This window comes from Petaurus breviceps, unplaced genomic scaffold (genome assembly GCF_028583685.1).
Source record: "Petaurus breviceps papuanus isolate PSGF00001 unplaced genomic scaffold, PetGlider_PUasm1.0 190, whole genome shotgun sequence".
NCBI classification, from domain to species: Eukaryota; Metazoa; Chordata; class Mammalia; order Diprotodontia; family Petauridae; genus Petaurus; species Petaurus breviceps.
In genome coordinates this window covers 5,176,885-5,197,017 of record NW_027185810.1, presented here as the reverse complement: position 1 = coordinate 5,197,017, position 20,133 = coordinate 5,176,885, and the positions used below count along the sequence as shown (strand labels likewise).

The 20,133-nt window shown below is 40.3% G+C and overlaps 1 long non-coding RNA gene and 1 other non-coding gene across 3 annotated transcripts in view; one reads left to right on the top strand and one right to left on the bottom strand.

Annotated features, from left to right (window-relative positions):
• Positions 1–14,976, top strand: part of LOC138164524 (uncharacterized) — a 131,256-nt gene extending 116,280 nt beyond the window's left edge. The window contains exons 1-5 of one of the 2 annotated variants that reach the window (XR_011169102.1): positions 2,844–2,920; positions 3,812–3,936; positions 6,156–6,210; positions 8,132–8,417; positions 14,498–14,976. This is a non-coding gene — a long non-coding RNA (uncharacterized lncRNA). Of the gene's footprint in view, positions 1–2,843; positions 2,921–3,811; positions 3,937–6,155; positions 6,211–8,131; positions 8,418–14,497 lie in introns of those variants that run through there. The other variant, XR_011169101.1, reaches the window with a different exon arrangement.
• Positions 14,977–16,245: 1,269 nt separating this feature from the next.
• Positions 16,246–16,349, bottom strand: LOC138164586 (U6 spliceosomal RNA). Its single transcript, XR_011169133.1, has one exon. It is a non-coding gene; the product is annotated as a U6 spliceosomal RNA (small nuclear RNA).
• Between the last annotated feature and the right edge of the window lie 3,784 nt (positions 16,350–20,133).

Genomic DNA, 20,133 nt, shown 5'->3' with positions numbered 1-20,133 from the left:
TGGACTTGGAAGCAGAAAGGTCCAGTTTCAAATCACACCCCAGACACTTACAGACTGTGTGATCGTAGGCAAGTTGCTTAACATCTCTGAGCCTTAATTTCCTCATCCATAAAATATGGATAACAGCATCTCTTTCCCAAGGTGATACTGAAGCCCTGGTGAGATAATGATGTAAAGTGCTTTGAAAAGCTGAGAGTCCTACAATAAATGCAAGCTATTATTATTATCTGGGGCAGGAGGGTGGGGGCAGCTGGGTGGCATAGTGGATAGAGCACCAAGACTCATCTTCCTAAGTTTAAATTCAGTCTCAGATACTTACTAGCTGTGTGACCGTGGGCAAGTCACTTAAACCCTGTTTGCCTCAGTTTCCTCATCTGTCAAATGAGCTGGAGAAAGAAATGGTAAACCACTCTAGTATCTTTGCCAACATGAAGAGTTGGAAATGAATAAAAAATTACTGTGCAACAACATTATTGATCCTAGGTTTGTCTCAGCAGGATAAGAGGAATGATCCTCCAGGGGGCCTTTACTCTCTAAATGGGAAGAAGCATGATCTAGCTCAGGGTGGGGAAACTGTGGCCCTGTAGGTCCTTAAGTGTGGCCCTTTGACTGAATCCAAACTCCACATAACAAATCCTCTTAATAAAAGGACTTGTTCTGTAAAACTTGGACTTGTATGGCCTCAAGGTTGCGGGTTCCTCACCCCTGCTCTAGAGGAAAGAGTGCTGAATTAAGGAACCAGAATTCTGTAACTGCTGTGTGAGCTTACACGTATCTTCCAACCTTTCTTGGGCTCCATTTCCTCACTTTTAAAATGAAAGGGTAGAACAAGACAACTGTGAAGATCCCTTCCAACTCTAAAATGCTACAGTTTAAGGAGGGGAGGGCCCTGTCCCTGGAGCCCCCAGAGGGGGTCAAAAGAGGTTTTTCTGTCCTCCAAGGGTACAGTAGGCTGGTAACATGGGTGTCTCCCTCCTCATTAAACAATGCCTACCCTCCAACACATATATACAAAGAACAGAAAAATGGCATTTTCTTTTCCACCTAACTGTGACTACCGCAGCTGCAAGATATCAATTCTTTCTGCCAACTCTCTGTGTCCTACAGTAACGTGGGAGGGAGCATGGTGTATGTAGAGAGAAGAGTACTGGATTTGGAGTAAGGAAAGAGTTGGCTATGAAACTACGGGAAACTTATTTAACCTCTCTGAGCCTCAGTCTGTCTCATCTATAAAATGGGGATAATGCCCGCACTTCATACAGTTGTGAGAAAGGGCAGCTACCGCTAGGTGGTGCAGCAGCTAGAACACCAAGCCTGGAGTCAGGAAGACTCATCTTCCTGAATTCAAATCTGGCCTCAGAAACTTACCAGCCATGTGACCTTGGGCAAGTCACTTAACCCTGTTTGCCTCAGCTTTCTCATCTGTAAAATGAGCTGGAGAAGGACATGACAAACCACTTCAGTATCTTTGCCAAGAAAAATCCCAAATGGGGTCATAAAGAGTCAGATATGACTAAAAGCAACTGAATAACAAAAACAATTGTGAAGATCAAATGAGATAGTGTCTGGACATAAAGAACCTTATACACTTAGAACTATACCAAGAATGGCTATTATAATTACAGCTTTTGTGCATGGCAAGGCTCACTGTGTTATGCCGGGCCATATCATAAATATGTTTGTCTCTATCCTGTCATTTGGGCATGGACGTGTTCAGTCAAGAAGCACCCAGAGTGACACAGTTCTCCCTTACCTATGGGGACTGCCACATGTCAGAGAACGCTGCAGATCTTCTCTCACATTTTACATAATCAGTTTCTATTCTGTTGTGTTCTCTCACACATGGTGCTCTGAGTCTATTCTGAAAAGTGAAGAATACCCTCCCATTTAGATTAGTAGCATGTTTTTAAGCTGTGCTTAGATTTCTTAGTAAATGAAGTCTATTACTCATATCTGTCAAATGAAGAGAAATACACACAAATGAGTATAATCTGCTTAAAATCCAAAACTCTCCCTCTTTTCTTCTTCAAAGTCCTCCTTGGTATTCTCTACCAAGAATAGTAACAATCTGCGCCATAGTCCTGAAGGTGGGAATCTTGCATTGAGGATAAATGGTCTTTTGAATTGAAGTTTCTAACTCTGTTGGGGCAGTTAGGGGGCACAGTGGATAGCATACTGGGCTCAGAGTTAGAGAGACTCATATCCTTGAGTTCAAATCTGGCCTCAGGCACTTACTAGCTATTAGTCCCTGGGCAAGTCACTTAACCTTGTTTGCCTCAGTTTCCTCATCTATCAAATGATCTGGAGAAGAAAATGGCAAACCATTCCAGTATCTTTGCCAAGAAAACTCCAAATGGGGTCTTCAAGATCCAAACACAACTGAAAAATAACTAAACAACAAAAAACGTTGTTTAACAAACTGGCTCTTAGCCTCTTGTACTTGTAAGCCCCCAGTAGCCTCCTATCTGTTTTCTCCTCCTCCAGTGTCTTTAGTGTATACCATTATCAGTCAATCATTCTAAAATACTACTTTTTATTGCATCACTCCCCTACTAAAAATATTAATTACAGGCTAAATTCCCAATTACTTTTCTCCTGGATCCACTCCTGACTCTCCAAACTTTGTCATAGCCACGATAGCAGTCACTTTGCCCTGGAAATGCCTCTCCCCTGGTGACCCCCTGTAATGGGAATGGGAATTTGAGGAGCTTCCCTGCCCCTTAATAGACCTGGGGGGAGTTTGAAGACCTTCCCTGCTTTGAAAGTAAACCCTGCCCCCTAATAGGCTGAATGTAGCCACATGGAACCTGTGATGGGAAGAGTTTGCTGAAGGGTAGAGCAGAGCCACAGGAAGCTGGGAGCCAGAGCCAGAGAGATTGTGGAAGAGAGAGGAGGTTCAGGCAAGGAGTCAGATAGGCTTGTGAGTAAATATTGATCTAATATTGGTTTGTGGGAAGGCTAAAGGATACTGTGGCTCTCAGCATTATTATGGCTTCTTAATATCTTTTGTACTATGATGAAATAAGCTTACTGGTTTTGGGATTGGGTTTTCTGAATGACAGAATAATGGTTTGGGGATTGTCTAAATAAATGCTTTGGTTCTATCATCTACCTGGAGAATCTGTTATATTGTGCAATGGAGCACTGTACAGGACAATTTATAGTCATAGGTCAGTGCTGTAAATATTGCATTGGCAATACACCCCCCCTCCTCTCTTTAATGAGTTCTTGACTGGGACCAAAGTTTCCAGAAAGACCCAGGCCATCTATGCACTCTTCTTTCTCCATTTTGCTCCTGAATCCCTTCCCTCCTCCCCCGTCCCTAACTCCTCTTTTTTTTAAATGTGTGGTTTTCCCCAATTAAAATGTAAGCTAGTAAGCTATAAGTTCCTTGAGAGTAGGAAATCTCTCTCTCTCTCTCTCTCTCTCTCTCTCTCTCTCTCTCTCTCTCTCTCTCTCTCTCATATGCACAGTGCATGACACACAGTAAGCATTTATAAATGCATTATATATATAGTCTTAATTTAGTAATAGGTCCCCAATCTACATTTCCAGTCTTATCTCCTCATATCAACTCCCAGCTGTAGTTTTGCTCGCTGAACCACTGATGCATGGCATAGAAGTAATTCTTCTTAGGAGCAATAGAACTTGGAGCATAAAGATATAAGATGAGCAGGGTGTCATCAACCTGGATGTTGAAGTTACTCAACTCATTCACCTAATATGACCAAGGCATGTGACTCTGGGCATAAAAAAGACAAAGTGTGGGATGTAACATGTGCATAGATAAGTAATTATGATATAATTTTAGTAGGAACTAAGCTTTAACAAGTGGGACTGGAATGAGCCTCAGAGGAAAACAAGCATTCTGAGAGGTGGAAATAAGGAGGAAGATAATTCTACAAAAGGCCAGCATGACTCAACATTTTGCTCAAGGTACCTCTTAAGGTTGCCAAAATTTAGAACCATTCTTCCTTCCTACAGGGTTCCTATGACTCACTGCCCCCATACTTTACTTATGTACACATACTCTAGCAGCTTTGTGGCTACTCCTAACAGCCCTGGACACTCCCATAACCTTGGGATTCCTCTGCTAATACCTCCCTTTCCAACTTCTCTCTTCTCTAAGGCATCCAGGGGTCATCATTCATGCATAAGATCTCAGACTCAACTATGTAATCCACTCAACTTAATTTTCCCTGAACATCAGAATTACTATTCCATTTCTGATTCTAGAAATGGGAGAATGGTTTGGGTGAATTCGTAGAGGTCAGAGATGGAATGTTAAGTTTGGTCAGCAGCTTCTAAGCCATTTTGGCTAGAACACAGAGTACAGAAAAGGTTGGAAAGATAAATTGGAGCTGAATAATAGAAGGCCTCAATGCCAGATTGGCAAGTTTATGTGCAGATATACAGAAAAAGACCAGGCTGTGATTCATTGCTTGGAGTAAATAGGACCAAGATCACCAGCCTTTTCTGACTTTTTCTAACCCTTGCCATTCATATAGAACAGAGGACCATGATGGAGGGGGCAAAAAGCTCATTTCCCACCAATTTCACTCAACTCTTTATCTTTGACAAAATAGAGTTCTGAGGACATTTACTTTAATTAGGCATAATAAAGGCAAAGAATGAAGATAGGTTTCTGACAATAAATCAAATATGAATAAAACTCATAAGATTCAGAAGTAATAGGAGAGGAAAGCATAATTGGAGACAAGTTAAAAGAGCATATGTGATTCTTGCCTGGGCATCTGCTGCATTCTGAGAGGAGCTTAGATGAAAACAAGAGCTTCATAGCCATTGGCTGGAAGACCTGGCTGATAAGAGCTTCATAGCCCTTGGCTGAAAGAGCTTAATGAAAAATACTGTAACCCTCCCCTGAAAGGTAGAGGCTTACTAACCATAGCATCCCTGTCCTTAGAGATAGAGTGAAAAGTAGCAGATGGCACTGAAGATGCACTATAGTTGTAGACTATAGTTTAGGCCCAATGGCTAAAAGAGTAGACTACAAGTGGTGACTGGAAGAGTTGTAGCCATCCCCTACACAAATGAACACCACCTACTGAATATTAGAGACAGTTGAAAGAAATTGCTGAAAGAATTATAATCTTCCTCTGAAAAGAAAGCATTTCACTAATCACAGAATCCCTAGTGGATGGTGGGCAGAGAGATTATTAGGTAACCATGAAGTTAGCTGGATAATTGAGGGTCAAATGAAGCAATAGAGGCATAGTGTATGTCAGGTAGCAGTAGAAAGCAACTTCCAGTGAAATACAGACCTGGTAGAGGAGTGAGCAGCCTGATGACATCATCAGCAGGCATGGGAAGTGTCTTAGAGTGCCTATGGTAGTAAGAACCAGAGGCAAGGGCATCAAGTGGGAACCTTCTTACCTAGGGTCCTATTTAAACATCTTTCCAATTCTATTCAGTTATTTGTTTGGACTAATAGTTACTACTCCCTTCATTGAAAATCACTAATGATTCCGGGGAAAGACTGGCATGCTTGAATTTCACTTGTAGTGAGAATCTCACTCTTTCATTTTCTGGCTAGGAATCTTTCAATCAGTCTTCACTTATTGACAGACAGTTGCAATTAAAGCACGTTTGTTCACTTAAGTTAACACATGATTCTTCTTCATAACAGAGCTATAAACAGGACCTTTCTTTAGTGAATAAAATAAGCTAAATGTTCTTGCTCTTTATAGACATTAGTCCCTGGGTCATTAACCCTCTTGCTACCATACACCCACACAACTAGTTGTAGCTTTCACTAAATATAGAAAAATCAAGAAAGAAAAGCTCAGGGCCTTCTATCTTTCTTCCCTATCACATATGAAAACACTTATATGGCACCTGATGATAGTCCATTTTCCTGCCCCTGGAGACTGTTATACCTTGAGAACAGCTCACAAATAGGTATTAGTCTTTCTAACACACAGGAAGGGAAGGTAGAGACTTTGCTCTCCAAGGAGACAGAATAAGACACAGACTTCATTAAGCATAACAGATTTTGCCCTCCTCTACACCCTTACTCAACCCCCATCTAAACACATTCCCAAATAAGGGAATTATGACAATCATATAAGCATGTGGTTTAAACCTTAAAGAGACTTTAGAGACCACTGAGTCAACCCTTTCCTTTCCTTTTACAGGTGAGGAGAACAAGGCCCAGCAAAGCAAAGTGATTTACTCAAGGTTACATCCAAGGTAAGTGGCAGTCAAGATTTGAACTTAGGGTTCCTGATTCCCAGTCAATACTCTATAACAGAAAGAGAACAGTGATCCATATACAAGGTGCTGCTTTGGGAACCTACACCTATGAGTGAAGAGGGACAAAGCAATCATCAAACTAGCAACAATTACAAGAGCCTCAAAACCCCAAACCAGCTAATAACGGAATCCCTTCTCCTCTCTCCCAGTTCACCCTGTGTGCTGCCTTTTACATTCACTACCTAACCCTAATCTGCAGGCATACACTGAAAATATCACAGTATATTCGAAAGAATACTGGGCTTGTAGTCCAAAGGCCCAAGTAAGAGTTGGGGTATCAGTCAGTCAGTCAACAAGCACATATCAATAAGATCTAGCATTTTGTGAAGCATTTACCATGTGCTAGACTGCTTGGATTAAATCCTCTAATCTCTGTGATCCTTTATTTCCTCACCTGTAAAATGGGGATAATAGTATTAACACTGCTCCCTCAGAGTCATAATAAAAATCAAAGGAGGAATAAAGGTGCCACATGTAATTGCAAAGCACAATGTATTTGTGGGGTGGTCAGTTAGCAGTGATGGGGCCCAGCTGGCAGCAAGTTGAAGGAACTTGTAGCTCCAGGTGCCTGTGGGTATGTTAGGCTGATCCTTTGGATATCTCCAAAGGTGTCCCCTGCCAGCCACCTTGCAAGTAATGTTAATCTTGGAGTCCTACAGTCTAAAAATACTCCTTATTCTACTTAGTGACCCTATCAACTCAGATAATCAGATTTCAGTCTAAGAAAATGTCAGTCCTGTGTTAGAAGATTCATATTTTGGATCTCTCTTTCTAAGGTATCCTCTGATTAATCAGAGATTAATCAGCCAGTTTATGGATTTGCTGGACCATTCCCCTGCCTAGCAGTGTGGGCTCACACATACACAGAGGGAAGACAAGAAGAGACAAATCATTAACTCAAATCAGTCATTATTACTACTTTAAAATAATTCAATTTAGGACTTACAGGACCATAGATCTAGAGCTGCAAAGCACACTAGAAATCACTTAGTCCAACTCCTTCATTTTCATACATGGAGAAACTGAGGCCTAAAGAGATTGTGACTTGCCCAAGATCACACATGTAATGAATTAATTCATTTATTGTTTGACTCTTATTTCCAGTGTTCTTTCATAGTGAATGGAGCATTGGAGTCAGCAATATCTGGGTTCAAGCCCTGCCCCTGTACTTACTAGTTGTGTAACTATGGGCAAGTTACCTAACATCACATTATAGAACCTTGGTTCCTTCTATAAAATATGAGATTGAGGGGCGGCTAGGTGGTGCAGTGAATAGAGCACCAGCCCTGGAGTCAGGAGGACGTAAATTCAAATCTGGCCTCAGACACTTGACACACTTACTAGCCATGTGACTTTGGGCAAGTCACTTAACCCCAATTGCCCTTAAAAAAAAAGGAAATTGAAGTGATTTCTAATGTCACTTTCAGCTCCAAATCTATGATTCTCTGGTGAAAATAGGGATTGAAATTATTTAATAAATTATGGATCTCTAGGTAGATTTCATTAGCCTGCCATTGTTTTGCTCCCTAACATAATTTTCAATTGTCAAAAATTGGGTACATTTGGCCATCATTCCTCTCATTAAAGTCTTGCTCTGATATCTCCTCAATCGTGGGAATGAACCTGGATTTCTTGAAGGCTTTTCTAGACAAGCATATGCTCTGTCCTATCCTATCCCACAAGAAAAACTTGGAGTACTGACCTAGTGATGAATTGTATTATCCTCCAAGAATCAACTCAGTCATTGTTTGTCCTTCATTCTCGAAGACATCAGGAAGGTGATACCATGACTTGCAAGTGAGTTAGATTTAAGGGAGGGAGGGCTGGGCAAAGTCACCAGACTCTTTCTCTCTTCCAGAGCCATCTGGATATGAATCAGGAAATGAATCAAGATATGAATCAGGATAACTAGAGATTGCCCCCACCAAAGGGCCCATCAACGAAAGACTGGTCTACAGGTGATGATTTTTCTTGGCTAAAGGAACTCATAAAATGTTGTACTAAGATAAGAAAGAGTGGAGATGTACACCAAAGGCTTGCTTAAGGTCACTTGCATAATAATTGTCTATGTCAGGACTCAAATCCAGATCTTCTGACTCCAAGTCCTGTGCTGCTTCAGTGTCTAGAGAAAAGCTCCAGCACAGGTATGGTAGTTCCATGTTTTTTAACCTTAAAAATCATTTAATTCAATATGTGAAAATGTCTCAGTTTGCACGTGTATTCAGACATTAAGGCCATCCAGCCTGTGGGACAGGTGCAGCACCATTAGTGACTTGAACAGAGCAATCCCCCACGGTAGCAGAGACCCCTATGTCCCTCCACATCCTCACCACTCCATCATTCTTCTCACCTGAATTACATGCAAGCAAATGTACTTCCAAGATGCATTCACCCCTCTTAACACAAGCTGCACAAACATCTGTGGAAGACTAAGGAAAACATGGGAAAGGAACTGGGAGATGAATATTTCAACAGAAACGTGGGAAGAAGTACACTGCAAGTTGCAAACAGCCTTCTGTACCGCATGCCATAAATTAACACAATATAAATTTATACATATTTACACCACATAGTCTCAACTATATAAATCCTCAATACTCAGACTTGTGGGGTAGGTGTAAGAGAACAGTCCATATGTTTATTCATGTTCTTTGAAACTCTAGGGAACTCAATGATTTTGTGTGTCTGTACATGGAGAGGCACGTGTTTGTATATAGGCACATATATTATATATGTTATATATCAATCTTCTCCATAATGGTCAGAAAACTTAGCACATATCTTAAAGATTTTAAAAATCAAATGAATATCTCATCTCAGATCTCTGTATTTAGATTTTTAGCTGCCTTCTAAAATAATTACAACCAAGTTGTGTTTGTATTATTTATAACTTAGTATTCATGTAGTTGCCTTCTGCATTCCAAAATCTTAATAAACATTCACTGATCTATACAACAACCATCTGAATGTCACCTCATTTAATGGATGTGAAAGACAGCTTAAATGGTTTGCTCCAGGCTCCCCAGCAATCACAGACTGAAGCACCCTCAGAACCGATAGATTTAGAATTGTCACTCACAAAGCAGCTTAGGTCATGTTTCTCTGCCATTCATACAAGGTTGCGGGCTTCTGTCTCTTGTAGCTTTCTTGGAAGGAATCTGGAGACCAGTTTCTGTTGACACTTTTGTTGGAAAAGAATGATTTTTCACAATGGTCAGGAAAGCATATTCCATCCCTGTTTGCCAGCTTGTTTTTACACTTGCCTATGTGTGGGCAGGGGCTGTCTATGTGTCTTGGCCATTGTCCAGCACTCCATGGACATTTATTAAATATGGAAGAAAAACAAGTAAGCCTATCCTAGGAAAATGGCCGTCCAACATAAATATGACAGTCATTTTTTTTAACATGTCATTTGTGAAGTTAGTTCAAGCTATGGAGTGGGCAGAGGCTTTATAACCTAGTAGGCACTGAAGAATCACAATGAAATCTCATTACCCTCTTTAAAACCAAAATAACAACTGCTATTCAGTAAGAAATAGAAATGTGCTTTCTGCTGTCAATAAAGAGCACTCTGTAGACTGTGCATTGGAAAGAATCCCAGAGTTAGAGTCAGAAGACCTAGGTTTAAGTCTTGGCTCTATTTCATACCCAACTGTGTCAACTTGGAAAAGTCACTTACCAGTTCTGGGTCTCAGTTTACTTCTCTACAAAATTGGTGGGGGTGGGGATTTGGGAGAGGGGGGAGGAATAGACAATCTATAAAGGCCCTTTTAGCTCTGACATTCTGTGATTCAGTCATAATGGGCCTGACTCATTTACATCAGAGAAGGGGTTAGCTGTGTGCTATTCTGAATCCTGCAGGGGACCCTGGACTATCCCCTTTTTTCTTCTATAGAACATATTGAAATATAAATTATTTCCATGTGACTATATATCCAGGGTGCCCTGGAGAATACTTTCCTGCTATAGTCAGTTTCCTAGGTCCACATCACCAGATGGTCAGGAGACAAACCCAGAATCATTATATTTATCTGTGTGTAACTATTTCCAAGGGCAGCTAGGTGACACAGTGGATAGAGTACTGGACTTGGAATCAGGAGTCTCATCTTCATGAGTTAAAATCTGGCCTCACTGGGGCAGCTAGGTGGTGCAGTGAATAGAGCACCGGCCCTGGAGTCAGGAGGACCCGAGTTCAAATCCAGCCTCAGACACTTAACACTCACTAGTCATGTGACCTTGGGCGAGTCACTTAACCCCAATTGCCCTTCCAAAAATCAAAAACAAACAAAATCTGACCTCACTTACAAAATGTGTGACCCTGGATGAGTAACTTAACCCTGTTTGCCTCAATTTCCTCATCTGTAAAATGAGCTGGAGAAGGAAATGGCAAACCACTCCAGTATCTCCACTAAAAAAACTCCAAATGGGCTTAGGAAGAGTCAGACACAACTGTAACAACTCAACAACACAAGTTAATTCCACTCCTAATATCCCCTTACACACACACACATACATGCACATATCAGCACTATTAACCACCTCCTTTCTCCATTATGAAAGAGGCAGCATGCTTCAGTACATTGATATTAAATTCAAATAGAAATGTAAAACATAAACATTCTTACAGACCCCATATTAACTTAGAAAAATACATATTAACATTATCTATGTTCTATTGTATATTTATTTACTTTGTAAAATCTTTCCATATTACTTTTTAATCTGGTTTAGGAATGTGGCCCTATGTTTGATGCCTCTGGTGTAGTGGTTAGAGTGCTGAACTTGGAATCAGGAAGACCTGTGTCTAGATCGTGCCTTGCTAAGTGGTGTGACTGTGGGCAAGTCACTTAATGTCTCTAAGTCTCAATTTCCTCATCTTTAAAATGGGAGGAGGGTTCATTTGATGACTTCAACCTTTCTTTGATGACCCTTCCAGCTCTGAATCTATTATTTCCTACCCCCCACCCTACCCCCCTACCACCACCACCACTGAGAAGTGAAGGAGAATTCTAGAACTGTGTGACACCTCACACGTTCTGGTAACCATGGATCCTTGTCTACCACAGAAACTTGTCACGGCTATTCCTTAAGGGAAGAGTCCTCTGCTATATTCTTTTCATGAATCAGAGGAAGCTAGGGATTGAGGATCACAAGAGGCATGAAATGGAGAGGTACAGAATTAAACTATCAACTGAGAGTGAGGAATTCCTTCCTAATCAAGATATGAACAAGTCTGTTTCAAACATGAAAAGTCTTAGTACTTTTTAGGCCTCATTTGGCCTGAATTATCCACGTAATTTTCTGAACTATTCACTTCACTTTCCGAAGTTGTAGCCTAATGGTCATAATCACAAAAATAGTGATAGGAAAGTGTATGAGCCAGGACTTGATCAATTTTAAATGCATGTGAGAATGAGTCTTAACAGCCATAATAGCAATGCAAATAACTCCTTGTGCTTAGGTATTTGTGATTATATAACTTTAATTTAGACATTTTTAAAAAGCTTACTATGTGCCAGATATTTTATGATTTTCAAAATGTCCACAACTATATTACTTCATTTGTTTCTTAGACTAATCCTATAAGGTAGAGCAAGTATTATACCCATTTTACAGATGAGGTTTAGCAAAATTAAATAACTTACACAATGCCACATAGGTGGGAAGGTACACAGCCAAGACTCAAACTTTGACTCTGAATCCACCATGATGAAGAAACACAAGGCTCCCAGAAAGAACTTTAGCTGTCATCTTGTCATGCTTTCTTAGGTCACATTCACACTACATTTTCTCAATTCCAATATAATTCCAATAACTGAAGAAAGGGAAGTAAAAACAAGACTCAGGCTGTTTGGGATGTGCCCAGTGCTAGCGCGTCTAGATCCTGAGGACAAGGGACAATTTTATTATCTTGGCTTTTGTCTGTGACCTATGAGAGAGGACAAGAACGTTGGAATGGAGGGAGAGAGCACATATGCTTTTGAAGCATCTAATTGTAGCAACACAGAAACACTGAATGAACTTCACATTGAAAATGTTGTCGGTTCTCCTCCAAAGCCCTGCAGTGTTAAAGAAAAAAAAAAACTGGGCAAAAATAGAAGGCCGAGCAAAGGCTGTTGTTTCCCTGATGTTCTTGGAAGCCAGCTCCCAGCTCTTGGCAGAGTCTCATCACTGAGCTTGAGCTGAAAACTGGGAAGCAAATGAATGACATACATCTCTCACAATGAAAATCAATTTCGTGTTTTGCATCTTCTACAGTCTTGTACCAGAATGCTGCTGATTTGCTTCTTTCTTTAAATGGAAAGCCCTCCGGGGAGGTTTTGTGTACTCTAAACAAGATCTCTGTAGGATCAGATAATAGGGTTCTCGTGGCTGTAATACAAAATAGACAAGCATGTTCACATGGATTAGAAGTTATTCAGCTGAGACGTCTTCTTTCAGTGAGACATATTGTAAATATGACTGGCATTATCTCTACTACTATTCTTTGCTATTTCTCCATTGCTTTGAGAGTTACTTCCCTCCTTCATTCTCTCCTTCCTTCCTTTCCCTCCCTCCTTTCTTTTTTCCTGCCTTCCAAGAAATCAACCTGAGAAAACACATGTGTTTTCCATAAATATTTGTCTAAATGAGTTTCATTTTTAAATTGCATGTTCTTTAAAGCTGACACGTGGGAAAAAAGTATGGAGATGATTATCACTGATTTTATTTGAATGTTCAAAGAGAATCTGATGGAGAAAAGCCTCTCTGATCCATAAAGATGAATAGAAAATGTTTAGGTGACCCAAATTGAATCAGCCTAAGTAGAATTGACACCCAGGAAACAGTGTGTCCTCTGAAGATGGCTGAACTAGTGCTTTGGAGCCAAAAGGGACTGGATTTTTAAATTCCCTCACTAACTCCCTGCTAGGGGCAACCTGACCTGTCTGTCAGCTTATACCTTCTTGACAGCCATGGACCCAGTCCAGGAACAGGAGGAAGTGAGCCAATCAGTAGGTGAAAAGAGGGCCCAGGCAGTATGGTTGAAATAACAGGACAAGTTTGAGGAGGGAATCAGTGCCTTGAAAGTCATAGGGAACCCATGCCTACACATTGCAAAATCAGTCCTGCTGCTTTCTTACAATCCAGATCTAATTATTCAGTTTGAAAACTGGTCTGATCCTTTAACTTTCTCCCTTCTGCCTCTAGTCATCTGCTTAGGGAAGTTAGTTCTTCTGTAAGAGGGAACCAACTGAAAAATTAAATGTCAGAACTAAAAAACTGTTAACTTTTGCTGCAGGTTAGCAGCTATAACAAGAATGGGGGGTGGGGGGGGCGGCCAGGTAGCACAGCGAGTAAGAGCACCGGCTCCAGTGTTGGGATGACCTGGGGATCGAATCCGGGCTTAGACACTTAGCACCCACCCAGAAACACGTGGCCGTGTAACCTTGAGCAAGTTACTTAACCCCAATTGCTTAGGGGCGGCCAGGTGGCTCAGCGAGTAAGAGCACCGGCTCCAGTGTCGGGATGACCTGGGGATCGAATCCGGGCTTAGACACTTAGCACCCACCCAGAAACACGTGGCCGTGTAACCTTGAGCAAGTTACTTAACCCCAATTGCTTAAAAAAAAAATCAGAGAGAGGAAAAGATAACAAGTAGGTGACATTACTTTGTTCTGGGAGTCTGGTTATCTCTGCTACCTGCCTCTCATGGCCACAAACAACTGAAAGTACCATAATACATATGAAACAGAGGTTGAAATTGGCGGTTAGGGGTCGTCCCATGAAACATATTAAGAATGATCTTTCCTGGCTCTGGTTGACAACATAGCAGCCTTGGGTCCTGCTTCTGGACACATGTGATTCAAAAGGCTTGCACTTTGGAACGATGAAGAGCACCCCAGTGGGCAGAGCAGCTGATATCTAGGTGGAAATATACAAAAGGAAGTGACTCTGCACTCAGCTCTTCCTCCTTTCCAGATGTGAATTGTGTCAGGACTGATTTGAATCACTTCCCAAGGGGTAGATGGGAATAAGCAACTTGCCATATGTCTCATCCAGCAATGAGAGAGAACCTGCCATTTAGTATATGCTCTTTCTAGGCAAGCATGAGCTGAAGGCCGCTTCTTTTGTGTTTGTCCTTCCTGATCTTAGTTGAAATTGCATCTATCCCCAAGACAAACATATTGAATCTTGGAGGTGATCTTGTGTGTACAAAAGGTCTGGATTTTTTTATTCCCATCAGGTGATTCTCCCCTGAAAGGCGCAGGGGGAAAGTTCCTGGCAACTACTCTAATTGTCCAGGTGGAGAAGATAGTCATTGACAAGAAGCTTGGCCCCAGTCTGGCTGTTCTACCAGGAAACATGTATCGTATTGGGAATTGCTTGGACAATGAAAAGCCTGGGTGAAATGTAAAAGGCTTAATTAGCAGTACTGCAAATTGCTTTATGTTTTGATGAGGTTTAAATATCTTATTCTCAATGGACTGCAATAATAGTTATAAGTTAAATTAATGAATTCTACTCTGAGTTTGTTTTCGTTAAATGTATGCTTGTGAATATCCTGTGTTTAGCCTTCCTTTTGTGTGTAGGAAATAAATACTTGTCTCATATCTGATTTATATTATGCATTGTTGGGTCATTTTCAGTTGTATCAGACACTTCATGACCTCATTTGTTTTTTTTTATTTTAAGTTTTTATTTAGTATTTTATTTTCCCCAGTAACATATAAAAACAATTTTAACATTTGTTTTTAAAACTTTGAGTTCCAAATTCTCTCCCTTCCTCCCTCTCCACCACCCCACCCCCATTGGGAAGTCAAGAAATTCAATATAGGTTATGCATGTGTCGTCATGCCAAACATATTCATAATGTAGACGAGAAAAAAAACTCAAGAAAAATAAAGTTTAAAAAAGTATGCTTCAATCTGTATTCAGACACCATTAATTCTTTCTCTGGGGGTGGATAGCATTTTTTTTGGTTGGAATGCAAGGCAGTTGGGGTTAAGTGACTTACCCAAGGTCACACAGCTAATTCAGTGTCACTTATCTGAGGCTGAATTTGAACTGAGGTCCTTCTGACCTCAGGGCCGGTGCTCTATTCACTGTGTCACCTAGCTGCCCCAGAATTTTTCATCTTAAGTGCTTCAGAATTGTCTTAGATTGTTTTATTGCTGAGAATAGCTAAGTCATTCATAGCTGATCATCTTACAATATTTCTGTTACTTTGTATACAGTACATTTCACTTTGTATCAGCCCATGCAAGTCTTCCCATGTTTTTCTGAGAGCATCCTGCTCATCATTTCTTCTAGTCCAATAGTATTCCATCATAATCACATACCACAACTTGTTCAGTCACTCCCCAGTTAATGGGAATCCCCTCAACTACTAATTCTTTGGCCCCCAAAAAGAGCTGCTATAAATATTTTTGTACACATAGGGCCTTTTCCTTTCTGTTTATCTCTTTTGGTATACAGACCTAGCAGTGGTATTGCTAAGTCAAAGGGTATGCATGTTTTTATAACCCTTTGGGCATGGTTCCAAATTGCTCTACAGAATGGATGAATCAGTTCAAAATTTTACCAATGGTGCATTAACATCCCACATCCCCTCCAACATTTGTAATTTTCCTTTTCTGTCCTAATAGCCAATCTAATAGGTATGAAGTAGTACCTCAGAATTATTTTAATTTTTTAATTTGCATTTCTCCATTTAATAATGATTTAGAATACTTTTGCATATATCCGTAGATGGCTTTGATTACTTCATTTGAAGTAATGCTCATAAAAATAAAATTATCATATCTTTTGATCATTTAAAAATAGGAATTGGGGGAACTAGGTGGCATAGTAAGTAGAACACCAGCTCTAGAGTCAGGAGGACCTGAGTTCAAATCCAGCCTCAGACCCTTAACACAAAAAAATTAGCCATGTGACCTTGGGCAAGTCACTTAACCCCAATTGCCCTACCTTCCCCTCCCCCCAAAAAGGAAAAAAAATATGGAATGCTTTGCGAACTTGTGTGTCATTCTTGTGCAGGGGCCATGCTAATCTCTGTATCATTCCAATTTTAGTATATGTGCTGCCCAAGCATGCACTCATTTAGGGTGTTCTTGGCAAAGATGCTAAAGTGGTTTGCCATTTCCTTCTCCAGGTCATTTTACAGATGAGGAAACTGAGGCAAACAAGGTTAAGTGATTTATCCAGGGTCACACAGCTAGTAAGTGTCTAAGGTCAGATTTGAACTCAGGAAGATGAATCTTTCTCACTCCAGGCCCAGTGCTTTATCCACTGTGCAATCTAGCTGCTATTGAGTACCTTTCCCCCCCATTTTGAGGAGAATAAACCACAAAATAGATATAAACCCTAACTTGAGCTATATTTAAGCTAACTTAAAGTACATTTGTCCCTGGGTGGTAAGGGTGCAAGGTTTAACAAACCAAAGAGTATGAGTGAATAAAGGGCTTAATATCTGTCATTAGAGGCCAGGCTCTCCTGTTCTTGAATCAAATTTAAAAACCACATTCCTGGGTCCATGACAAGGCGTGGGAGTAGTGCCCCTAAACCATGGGCCCAGCAGTGTGGTTCCTTAGTATTAGATGTATTTTTTCCACCCCACAGGTTCACCTCTATTGTCTGTGTACTTTCTCACAGTGTCAGAGAGCAACCATATGAACTGCAATAGGCCAAACTTAGGTGTTTTTAGAGATGTTTGGACTGTTGTGTGAGGCCTAAATAACAGCTGCTGGGTACTGGGTACAGTTATGAAATTTACTCCAGGTGGCAGCAAGTCATAATTGCCCTCGTACTCAACCCAAAATATTCAAAAGAAGACTGATATAAGAGCGTTTAAAAGGAGCACCTAAATTCACTTAAGACCTCATGTCCATGTTTTAGAAAAAAAAAAACAAACTGGATTATTTCCACCTGTCTTTAAGAATCCCAGGAAACATGATAATAATTGATAACATTTATATATTGCCTGCTATATGTAAGGCTCTGTGCTAAGCACTTTACAAATAGTATTACATTTTATCCTCACATCAATCCTGGGAAGCAGGCACTATTATCCCCATTTTATAGATAGGAAAGCTGAGGCCAAAAAATAAAGGCAGTTAAATGATTTGCCCAAAGTCACACATCCATTAAGTATCTGAAGCTAGATTTGAAAACAGGTCTTACTGATTCCAGACCCAGTGGTAGATCCACTGTACCACCTAGTTGCCCCTAACAGTGCCTTCTCCACATCTTCTTAGATTTCTTTCTTTTCTGTTTCAGAAGGACAGTGAATGGTGATGCATCATATCCATTCAAGCTGATGTCAGTGAAGAGGAATAAAAAGGACAGAGAATAAAAAAATATTATTGCCACTTCTACCTTTTTCTGGTCCCTCTACAACAGGAAAGACTAAGTCTATATAGGCTAATAATTAAGTGGGACAAGTATTTGGATTATTCTTCAAACCCTTGACTCCTGCCAGCCAGCAGTTACTTGGCCCTCTCTCCTTCGCAAATAGCCAGGACAGGGCAGTTAGGTGACACAGTGAACCCTGGAGTAAGGAGGACCTGAGTTCAAATACGACCTCAGACACTTAAAACTAGCTGTGTGACCTTGGGTAAGTCACTTAACCCCAGTTGCCCTGCCCTCCCCCCTCCAAAAAAATAAAAAAAGCAAAAACCAAATAGCCAGTATACTGTTTGCTGTGGCCCTAATAAAGTTGAAGTGAATCAAGTTGTTTTTGTTCTTTCATAAATGAAAGTTGTAACATTTGAAATTAATGCATTTTTCTTTTGAACCAAATTGTAATATATCTTTCTTAAAAAAAAAAAAAAGATTTGGGTAGCTACGTGGTACAGTGAACAGAGCACCAGCCCTGGAGTCAGGAGGAACTGAGTTAAAATCTGACCTCAGATACTTAACACTTACTAGCTGTGTGACCTTGGGCAAATCACTTAACCCCAGTTGCCCTCCAAAAAAAAATAAAGACAAGCTGTACATAGTACAAAATCATAGTTGCATTTGCAATCATCTTTTGGGGCGTCTAGGTGGTGCAGCGAATAGAGGACTGGCCCTGGAGTCAGGAGGACCTGAGTTCAAATATGGCCTCAGAAACTTGACACACTAGCCATGTGACTTTGGGCAAGTCACTTAACCCCAATTGCCCTTTAAAAAGCAAAAAAAAAAAAAAAATTAAAACAACATCGAGGGAATCATTTGCTGGAGTCCAGAAAAAGAGAGTTCCTCTTTGCACATAGTTAATGATTTATTTTAAGTTGGGTTTTTCCACCTGCATAGTAAAGGAACAGAAGCAACATTTAATATTAATGAACATGTGCCCGACTGGATCCTGCTAGAGTTGGAGCATTAGAGAATTATAGATTAATAGCACAAAAAAGAACCTTGTAGACTATATAATCCCAACCTCTTCTTTTGACAGAAGAAGAAACTGAGATGCAAGGAAATTGACTTATTGACTACCCTCAATACGTTTAAAATCACTAGACATGGTGGTGTGCTCCTGTAATCTCTGCTGGGAATTTGAGCTGGGAAGTTCTCAGCTGCAATGCTCATACTAAGTTTGGCATTAATATGGTGAGACCCCTGGGAGCAAGGGACCAGTAAGTTGCCTAAAAAACGGTGAATCAGCCCAGATTGGAAATAGAGCAAAAAAAGCTCCCATGCCAAGCAGAGGGGGGACCAGGCCCATAAGTAACTCCTGCATGTCCAGCCTAGGTCTCCAAAAAGGGAGACCTTATCTCAAAAATAATAGGAGGAGAAGAAGAGAGAGAAATTGGAAGAGGAGAAAATGATGAAGTTTAAAATCTTGTTAAGGGAAAACTAAAACAGAAAAAAAGATTTTTATAATTAATTGTTAAAATTTTGTAGTACAAAATAATGTTTATAGGAATTCATGGAAGGATGAGAGTAGTAAGATGAAATGGCATGGAAGATATAGGACTTGACCAGAGCTTTAAATGATAGGATTTAGATAAGCAATGAGAAGAGATGGCTTTCTAGGTAGAATGATCAGAATAAAATAATTGAATGGGACCTCGAAGGCCATCAGGCTTAATTGATACTTGAACCCTTCTACAATAATAGCTGATGAGTGGTCATTCAACCTTTGCTTGAAGACCTCTGGTGAGAGGAAAACCACCATGTTCCATGGTAACCCATTTCCTCTCTGCAACTTCTGCCCAATATTCCTAGTTTTCTGCCCTCTGAAATGAGGCATTCCTCTTCTATGTGATAGCCCTCAAAATGTTTGAGGATAGACATTATGCCCCACCCCCTACTTGGTCTCCTCTTTTTCAGTTAATGAGTTGGACATAGCATTGAGCACTACAGGTGTGAGGTGAGAGTTAGTGCTCCTTCCTGAGCTGAGTGGAGGGTTTGTTTGAGGGAGTAGGAAGAAACAAATCTGGATTGTAAAGTGGGTTCAGATTCCAAAGGCATTATTTTGAGGAGTTTGGATTTTTTCCTAGAGTAAAGATAATCATTGCAATTTCTGTAGCACAGGAGTGACATGATGAAAGCAATATTTTCTCTTTTTATTAATTTGTTTTAAACTTAAATACAAAATAAGAAAAGAAAAAAAGTATTGCTATGTGCACAGCAGAACATAAGAGAGTATTCAAAATATACAGCAATAAATTTCAATAAAGCTTATATAATAAATACCACACATTGTGTTCAAAGCTGTCCATCTTTAGTTTGCTCCCTTGCAGGTTTTATTTTGTTCTCTGCTGTGCACTTTTTACTTTGTTCTTTTTTTCCCTTTTCTTCTTCACCTTTCCACCGAAGGCAACAATTAAGCAGAGATAGATAGACAGACAGATAGATAGATAGATAGATAGATAGATAGATAGATAGATAGATAGA